General features: G+C 48.6%; 1 non-coding gene across 1 annotated transcript; it reads left to right on the plus strand.

Moving 5' to 3' along the window:
• Nucleotides 1-8,131: 8,131 nt before the first annotated feature.
• LOC115030470 lies at nt 8,132-8,261 on the plus strand. Its single transcript, XR_003836066.1, has one exon. It is a non-coding gene; the product is annotated as a small nucleolar RNA SNORA61 (small nucleolar RNA).
• The last annotated feature ends 1,732 nt before the right edge of the window (nt 8,262-9,993 follow it).

The following is a 9,993-nucleotide window of genomic DNA, read 5'->3' on the forward strand; positions in this document are numbered from 1 at the left end:
TGTCCCTGCTGTGCTGGGATTATAGTGTGTATCACCACACCTGGTTTTATGTGGTGCTGAGGATAGAACCGAGGAACCTGTGTGTCTTAGGCAAGTGTTCTACCAGCTGAGCCACACTGTCAGCCCAAATTCCTTTATAAGATACCTGAGTGGGACTAGCGCCCCCCCCCCCCCCCCCCCCCCCCAGGCCTGTAACCCCAGCCACTAGGGAGGCCGAGGAGGAGAATCACATATTTAAGGTCTGCCTGGGCAATTTAAGGAGACCCTGTCTCAAAATAAAGTTTAAAAAAATGAGTTGGAGCCAGGCAGTGATGGCTACACACCGTTAATCCCAGCACCCATTTTACCTTTATAAACCGGGAAGTTTGTCCACGGGCCATGTCTGTCCCCTCTCTAACCAGAGATTGCCATTTGTCCCATTCTGGGACAAATATTCCTTATCCCTCCCCATGCTCCTTTTATTCCCTCTGCCTTGCTCCCTTCGCCTCCTCCCTCGTTCTCTATCTCCTGTCTTTGTCCCTTATCCCTGTCCTTTGTCCCTCTGGGGCAAATAAATATCCTTTGGACTAAGAACATAGTCTTGGGGTATCTTGAGCCAATGCTGAGGTTCTCTACAGTCTGCTTTCTCATATCACCCAGGACCACCAGCCCAGGGCTGGCACCACCCACAGTGGGTTGGGGCTTCCCATATCAACTATCAATCAAGAAAATATACCAAGAAAACTCTTCACAGGCCAACCTAAAAGGAATAAGAGAGCCGGGCGTGGTGGTGCACGCCTTTAATCCCAGCACTCAGGAGGCAGAGGCAGGCAGATTTCTGAGTTCGAGGCCAGCCTGGTCTACAAAGTGAGTTCCAGGACAGCCAGGGCTATACAGAGAAACCCTGTCTCTAAAAACCAAAAAAAAAAAAAAAAAAAAAAAAAGGAATAAGAGGCATTTTCTCCCTCCACCCCACTCCCACCCCCAACTCCTCCATCTCTTTCTTCCCAGACAGGGTAACAGCCCTGCCTGTCCTGGAACTCACTTTGTAAGCCATGCTGGCCTTGAAGGCAAAGAGGTTTGCCTGCTTCTACCTCCTAACCGCTGGAATTAAAGGCCTGCCACAGTGACTAGCACCTGGCAGGAGGCATTTTCTTAATGAAAAGTTCCCTCTTCAGAAACAATTGTAGCAAGGGGTAAGTTGACCTAAAAGTAGCCAGTACTTATACACACAGACAGTCATCCACAGGAGCACACACACAAAAGAAACAGACAAACTGGTCCCTGGCTCCTCCCTTCTCCCTTTCATGCTGTGGGTGACTGCCCTGTGGAGCACTCTAGTGTACAGAACACTCACTCCGAGATGGCTGGAAGAGTCAGCCATGATGGTGCTGGAGAAGCTGTGGTGACCGGGCTTTTTGTGATTAGATCGCCTGTACAGAGGCAGCTGGAGAAGTGACCGGCTTGATCTGGCATTGCCAAATGAGGACTCTCATGGAAGAGCCGGGGCTCCATCCCTCTTTTCCAGTGTTCCTCTTCTCCCTGAGCCCAGCCTAGTTCTCAGAGAGCTGCTTGGTTGTTTGGGTGGTCCAGTCTTCCTTCCCAAAGGTCCTAAGAGGGGACAGGGAAGATCTTAGAAAAGTCCATGACTCTTCTCCACGGAATCTGCAAACTGGAGAACTGGATTCAGAGCCAGCCCAGGCTGGGGTAGGCTGGATAACTAACACCTTCCTACTTCATGAATGACATCATACAGAGAATGACTCCCCTGCCCTCTGTTAGCCTCCTGCCTTAACTGCTTTACATGAACTAACTCAATCCTGTCAAAAAGGTCTTAAGTGGCAGGCACTGAGATTGTCCCTATTTGACAGAAGGGAAAACTGAGGCACAAAGCCTGACCTACCCTAAGTTGCACTGCTAGGAAGAGGCAGAGTCAGGAACTGAACCCAGGATGTTTGGATCAGAACGTTGACTCTCCTATTTAGTTCTGCCCCTACATGTTCAATATCATATTCCACTGCCCCTATATGTTCAATATCATACTCCACTTCCCCTTAAAAGGTACAGCTGCAAACCAGAGTCCCAGTTCTCCCTGATCTCAACTTGACTGCTTCACAGTTGTTCCTCACCTGAGAAACTGGAAAGCTAAGCTTTTCTATCAGTGAGAAGCCCTGTATGTTATTCAACATAATTCACTGTGGCCCCCGAACCCTGATGAACTACATTTCCCAGATGACCCTACAGATGGGGTCACGTGATTCATATTGGCCAATGGAGCACAAAGGGGAAGTACTGTTGCCAATTCTATGCCTGCTTCTTAAAACTTCCTCGCCTCATCTCAGTCTCTGGACTCGGGGCTCCTGAATGACTGTGTTGAGCAGATCCTTTGCCTGTTGAAGCCTGGCCTCCCACAGAATGTGGGTCGAGCAGCAGATGGGCTGTCCCGTTTGTGTGTGTGTGTGTGTGTGTGTGTGTGTTCATTAGCTTTTCTTCATTATGACAAGACACCTGATGAAGTGAAGGGGCCTGAGGGAGGTTAGCTAGAGACATTACTTTTAGGCCTGTGGGAAGACAGTGTTAATACCACCAGGCAAGAATAAGATCACTACCACATTTTTTTAGCTAAATTTGAAGAATGCTATATTAAATACTGGACAGGTCTATATGTAGAATTCCCAGAGAATGGCCACGAATTCTGTTAGTCTGATGCTTATAAAGGCACAACCCACAAGGCCACACACTTCCCACCTTTGTGCAACCAGGGGCAGTCCGCACTTCCTGCCTGTATACCTCCTGTCAATGGACCTCCTGCCTACGTGCGTGCGATCAAGCACTCACCCTGCTGTTAGAGCAACCAAACTTGTCTATAGAAGTGAGAACACCTGGCTTGCTGTCTTCTGTGAACGACAGCCCTCAGCATTCCAGGAAGTTATCTGCCTTGGGCGAGTGGGGCTCACAGGTCAGAAACTAGCTCTCTTAAAGACAGTAATTAAAACTTAAAACAACTTTAGCCCTCACACTAGGACTTCAGCCTAAGGAAAAATGTTGGCCATAGTGAGTTCATCATATCCAGACAATTCCTCACAGATGTGCCTAAAGGCCTGGCTCTTTGGTGATCTAGATCCTGTCAAATCCACTTGATTGACACCTTAGAGAGCTCCTTTTAAGGTTCTTCCTCGTTTCTCTTTCCCATCTGCCTTCTTTCCATTCTGTGTCCCCAGAAAAGCCGTGGCAAGGTGTGGGCACCGCAGACCAGTCCTCAGTGACTGGCTGTGCACTGCAGACTACAGTAGGGAACTGTAGGGTAGGCAGAGAGAGCACCTCGCAGGCCCACAGAGGAGTCAGCCGACTCTGGCTGGACAGCAGTGAGCTCAGGAGCTGGCCCTGTCTATTCACCCTGCAATCCTCCTTGGTCACAGCTTTTCCAACCACACTTATTCTTCCTCCTCTGTCTCTCCAGGATCTCTGTGGAAGTCACAATCAAGCGTGGTTCTGGGAAACGGTGCCGCGCATGCGCAGAACTTCCTGTGCTGGCATTCATTACATCAAACCCGCTGCGTGAATTTTCTTGTTGCCCGGAATGGCAATGTCCACGTGGCACAGAACAGAATCTGTTTTACACAGAGTGATGGTGGGAAGGGTGACATAAGATGTCTTTGCTAGGGGCTGGTGGTCAGCCCTGAGCTCAGTCACCACCAGAAGCCATGACTCCCAAAGGCTACTTGATTCCCATGAGGGAAGCAGCCAGCTACGGGAGTGGCTTCAGTGGCAGCACAGCTCACTGGCCAGTGTTCCTGGAAGAGATGATGCTGGTGTCAGCAGGGTTCTCGAGGGCAGCAGTAGCTGGAGCTACCAGCAGCAGCTTCTCCCAGGTCCTCTTCCGACTTACGGTGCAGAGGCCGTGGCTGTTCCATCCGGAGGGCAGGGTTGGTGCTGCTTAACTGCGTTCCCGAAGCAAGAAATTTGAGAATATTCTTCTCAAGAACTTTATCTCCAGGACATCAAGGACTCCAGGCATTGTGGGAGACCTTCAAGTTATACACAAACTGCTTTAAAAACTACTGCCTCACACCGGAGAGACAGCTCAGCAGTTAAGAGCATGACTGCGCCTGGCGGTGGTGGCACACGCCTTTAATCCCAGCACTCGGGAGACAGAGGCAGGTGGATTTCTGAGTTCGAGGCCAGCCTGTTCTACAAAGTGAGTTCCAGGACAGCCAGGGCTACACAGAGAAACCCTGTCTTAGGGGGGAAAAAAAAAAAGCACGGCTGCTCTTCTAAAGGACCTGGGTTCAATTCCCAGCAACCACATGGCAGCTCACAACTGTCTGTAACTCCAGTTCCAGAGGATCTGAGACCCTCACACAGACATACTGCAGACAAAACACCAACGCACATAAAATAAAAATAAACAAATAAATAAATAATGTTTAAAGATTTTAAAGTCTATTAAACAAACAAAAACAAACTACTATCTCACCAGGTGAGGTGGCTCATTTAATCCAAGGACTCTGGAGTTCCAGGCCAGATTGGCCTACCTATAGAGCGAGTTCTAGGACAGCCACAGCTACACAGAGAAACCCTGTCTCAAAACACCTCTCCCTCCAACTTTATTTAAAAATCTGGGCCTGGTGGCAAATGCCAGCACTGGGACATGGCAATGAGGATCCTTGAATCCTGCTGACCAGTCCAGCCTGGCCTACTTACTGAGTTCCAGGTCAGTAAAAACCACTGCCAAAAATAAAAATAAAAAGATGGCCAGCACCTGAAGAAAATACTCAAGGTTGTCTCTTCTGGCCTCCACATAGATGCACACATGTGCACATGCACACACACATACATAAAGAGAAAAGTCTCCATCAGTGCGGCTGTACACACCTGTGTCTGCCTTTGCTCAGAGTCCCCATCCCAGGTCAGTCTCCTGCTGGGGACACTTGCCTCTGGGGCCTTCTTCTGTAGCTGCAGACTCAATCTGGCCTCCACTCACAATGCAAAAGGACATGAGACACTTGCCACAGGGACTCCCTAAGTCACTCTGATACCTCCTCCCTGCATACTAGATGCAGAGTCTCAGGGCCACACAGCACCACACACCCTGGACAGCCCCACCGTCCTAACATCCATAGCTCCCTGGCAGTGTGACAGCTGTGTGACTCTGAGATCATGCAGAACCTCTCTGGCGCTGTTCTCATCTTTTTCAGGAGTCCCTAAGGCCCAGGAGCCACTCTCAGGAAAACATCTCAGTGGCCACCACAGGGGCAGAGGAAGCCAGCTCCCCACAGACCCCTGAGTTCTGCTCTGCATCCAGCATCTGTTCATCTGGGAAACAGTCAGGGCACAAGCTAAGCCTACTGGCAGAGGCGAGCCACCGTGAGGGAAATTGCCCTAAATGTGAATCGGCAGCCGAGCTGGGAAAAGCGATTTTGCCGCTCTCAGGCAGATTGCGGGAGCCCTTCCCTGCACAATATTTCAGCCTGTCTGCCTCCAATCACTCCCAAATAATATGTTTTATTTGGTGTGACTGCTTGCTGCGGTCCCGCTCCACTCAACATCAGTAGCCAAAGCCTGACACTGCAAATCATCTCTCAGCTGTTCATTCGAAAAGAGTGAAATGGGCTTTGGACTTCATGCCTTGGGTCACTGGTGGGTCTGTCACTGAGCGAACCTGAGTGTGGGCTGCAGTTGTTTACTGTGTACCTGAGAAGAGGCCTAGGCTGACTGGACCCCAGGGTTTCATGAAGCAGCCCTGGTGTCTAATCTTAACTCTTCCACTGCTGGGCTGTGTGACTTCAGGTGCTCTGCTCAACCTCTCTGGGCTTTATCTCATCTATAGAGGACATGATAAGATTTTAGCAACTAGAGATTTCCCCCCAACAAGAAGCCTGTGACAGCTAGGCCTAATGGCTCACACTTGAAATCTCAACCTCAAGAGGCTGAGGCAAGAGTGTGGTGTGGAGAGTTCCAAACCAGTCTGCACTGCATGAGACCCTGTCTCAAAAACAAGAAAGAGAAGCCTGGAGAGATGGCCTAGTGGTTAAGAGCACTGACAGCTCTTGCAGAGGATCCAGATTGGAGTCTCAGCACCCACATGGTGGCTCACAACGGTCTGTAACACCAGTTCCGAGGAGTCTGATGCCCTCTGCTGGCCTCTGTGAGCACTGCATGTATACGGTGCACCCACCAATATTCCTGCAGGAAGAACACTCTCATATGCATCAAATACAAATGAATAAATCGTTTACAAAAGGAGGGGGAGTTCTAACAGCCGGATCTTGAGGACTTGAAGCCACGTGAAACAGAAAAGGTCAGGCAGTGAGTGGGGTGTAGTGAGTCACCCCGAAATCTCAGCACCTGAGAGGCTGACACATGAAGGTCACAAAAGGTTGGTCACTCGAGGCTATGTCAAGTGTGTGTGTGTGTGTGTGTGTATGTATGTAGATAGATAGATAGACAGACAGACAGACTATAGGTTTTCACTCCTAGTAGATCCCAAGACTAGCCAGAAAGGGCGTGGCGCCTGATTCAACAGGTAAAGAGTTTGCCAAAAAGACTAATGGTCTGAGTTCAGTACTGAGGCTTGGAAGGAGAGGGCCAATGCCGGCAAGTTGTCCTGCCTGTGTCTCTGCCTCTGCCTGTGTCTCTGTCTCTGTCTGTGTCTCTTTGTCTCTCTCTCTCCAGCTCCCATGTCTATCCTTAAGGTGGGGTGCTCTAGGGATGGCCAGACTGATACATATGGGGTGACTAAGGGTCATAGTAAGGTGTCTAAGGGAGCTGAGAATGAGTCAAAAGGCTTTCTACTCTTCCCATAAAGCCAAAATCTGCTACAGAGCAAGTGCTTATGTCCCTAAAGCATCGCTATCAAGGTGTTCAACAACCAGCCAAGCTTACTTACGACCACAAGGTGTAATGGCCTTGATTTAACTGAGTTAACCCTCATCTGTAAATCCAAACACCTCTCACAAGATATTTTATGATTTCATCTATGAAAAGAAATTCTTTACAAGAAAGACAAGAAATCCCACTCATTTAATTTTTACTCAAAAATTTAAACTTTTTGAAATTACATGTTCAGGGCTGGAGAGATGACTCAGTGGTTAAGAGCACTGATTGCTCTTCCAGAGGGCCTGAGTTCAATTCCCAGCAACCACATGGTGGCTCACAACCATCTGTAATGTGATCTGATGCCCTCTTCTGGTGTGTCTGAAAACAGCTACAGTGTACTTATATACATAATATAAGTATACATATTATTATATACATAATAAATTAATTAATTAATTAATCTAAAAAAATAGAGTTGCTATGGTCATGGTGTCTCTTCAATAGCAATGGAGGACCTAAGATGTGGTGGCGCACGCCTTTAATCCCAGCACTTGGGAGGCGGAGGCAGGCAGATTTCTGAGTTCAAGGCCAGCCTGGTCTACAGAGTGAGTTCCAGGACAGCCAAGGCTACACGGAGAAACCCTGTCTCGGAAAAAAAAAAAAGAAAGAAAGAAAGAAAGAAAGAAAAAGAAAAGTCAAACCAAAACAATATAAAATTTTTTTTGCCTCTGCCTCCGAAATGCTGGGATTAAAGGCAAGAGGCATTGCTGGCTTTTCTTCTGGGGCGGGGGTAAGGAGAGAGCATGGAAGGGCTGGAAGGGCAGGAACCACACAGCTCTGAGGTCCCAGTGAAAGGCATCCTGGGACACAGGAGCTGAGAGGAAGCCTCCTCAGCAGGGGCCCTGCAGCTCCCAGGGGAGGGTGATCTGAGGGGCTCAGGAGCCTCAGCCCAGCTCCTTCTCTGCACTTCTCTTTATTGTTTCTTTTTTTTCAACGAATGAGTCACACCAGGCAGCAAATCTCATGAAACAGATTGATTGGAGAGTCCAGGAAAGGAGGGACAAATCCAGTAGTGGACCTATGCTCCCAGGAGGAAGCAGGGAATTGGATAAAGCACAGTGCTTATATAGGGGTGCTGGTGTGTGTGCATGTGGGGTGTGTGTGTGTGTGTGTGTGTGTGTGTGTGTGATTTCCAGGGTGTGGATTGGTGGGGTTTCCTATTCAGGGATTGGTGACTTTGGTTCAGACTTTTCACCTAAAATTAGCATAATCTGGGGAGGGTGGTGTTGAGGGAGTGGAGATGACCTTTGTGACAGTTAAAACAGGGGATCTGACCCTCCGGTTTCCCTTTCCCATCGGATCTTGACACTGGTCTTGGTGGTCGTTAAGGAGGAAGAATACCCTGAAGCTGGCCTCACAGCGATGCAGTCTGCTGTAGAGCAGCAGGCCAGACTCAGACATATATGCCTGGGCTTTGTGAAGTGGGAAAACTTAAGAACTGGTCAGTGTTGCTGAATACTGGCTTACTTCCATGTTTTTTTTTTTTTTTTTTTTTTTTTTTTTTAAGGGCCATGTAACCTGTGAAACAGCCATTATATATGATTTGGTCTACACTTGCTGGAAAAAATCTACAAGAGGATCCGGAAGCTAGCCGAATTTTTTGGCTAGTACATAGCCAGGCAGCCATTGGAATCAGAGCTGCAGACAGATTAAGGCCAGCCTGGCCTACATTGAGAAACCTCATTTTGGAAAAGTGGAATACTCTGTCAATTAACATGCAGTTGGTTCAATAAAGACTTTTGGAAAGTAAAAAAAAAAAAAAAAAAACAGGGGATCTGGGCGAGAGGGGTGGCTGCTAGAGTCCTGGGCCTTGATGGTTTACAAAGTTTACAAAGAGAGGCCAAGGCAGGGAAAGCTTTTCCTGCCACTAGAGTGGGTGAGTATCTAACAACCACTGCCCAGATATGATGGAACAGTGTTTGAAAGGAAATTCTAATGCAACCCACAGGGAAAGACTTGCCTTTCTTTACCCTTGATGTCTACAACGCCACCTGGGAACATGTCAAAGGTCAGAGGTAACTCTAACACCTAGGGACAGGAATCAGATGTAGTCTAGAAGGCATGTCCTGTACTGAGCAGATGAAAGAACCTAGTAGGGAAATCCCCACTCAATTCCCGATTCAGCGTGCACCCAAGAATCATGAACAGACGACCATCTTGATGCAAATACACGAGGTAGTTTAATGGCAGAGCTTCTGATCGAAACGTTTCTCACGCAGGAGACAGTGGTTTCGACCCTTTAATGGCCGAGCTCCCGGTCGAAGCATATCTCACGCAGGAGACAGTGGATTCAACCATAAGGCTTGGAAGCTAGGGGGCTAGGGGTTTTTATAGAAAAGGGGTGGGGCTGGGGGGAGGAATTGGCGCAGTTTCACATGATTGGTTCATTTAAACATCAGCGACTGTTAACATTTAACTTAGGTCAGAAGGACGGAAGATAGGGAGGCGCGGGGCCAGTCTGGCATGTCGTTCTCTTTATCTCTCTATATCTTTATGGCCAAGCAGCCTCAGGAATGTCTTAACAACGGGCCTGCCTGGGCATGTCCTGGCCTGTTCTGCTATGTTCTCAGCCCCAGGTTTCAAAGCTCACAAACAACTCTTTGGGCTATTTGACATACATTACATGCATCACAGGTCTCAAGTTTTATTTTCTTTCACAGACAAGGATGGTGGACATCTCCCTGGGAAGCTGTGGAGTCTTTGTGTCCTCGTTTTGGACAATTCACATCCTATCGTTTCTCTGCTGCATAAACAGAAACAGCCACACGACACCCAGATTCAAGGGAAGGGAACCCACCTCTTTGTGGGAATTTGTGGAGGTTTTTTTTGCGGGGGGGGGAGGGGGTTCGAGACAGGGTTTCTCTGTATATCCTTGGCTGTCCTGGAACTCACTTTGTAGACCAGGCTGGCCTCGAACTCAGAAATCCCCCTGCCTCTGCCTCCTGAGTGCTGGGATTAAAGGCGTGCACCACCACGCCCGGTGCGTGGAGTTTTTTTTAATGTGCCTAACTCAGAGGGTCCTGCAACTCTTTGCTGTCATTCTGCATTGGCTGCTTTCTCTCACCATGACACCCAGACACTTATTGGGAATTGAATCCAGGACCTTATGGATTCTGGCTGAGGGCTCTGCCACTG

Source organism: Mus caroli, chromosome 2, assembly GCF_900094665.2.
Source record: "Mus caroli chromosome 2, CAROLI_EIJ_v1.1, whole genome shotgun sequence".
Lineage (NCBI taxonomy): Eukaryota > Metazoa > Chordata > Mammalia > Rodentia > Muridae > Mus > Mus caroli.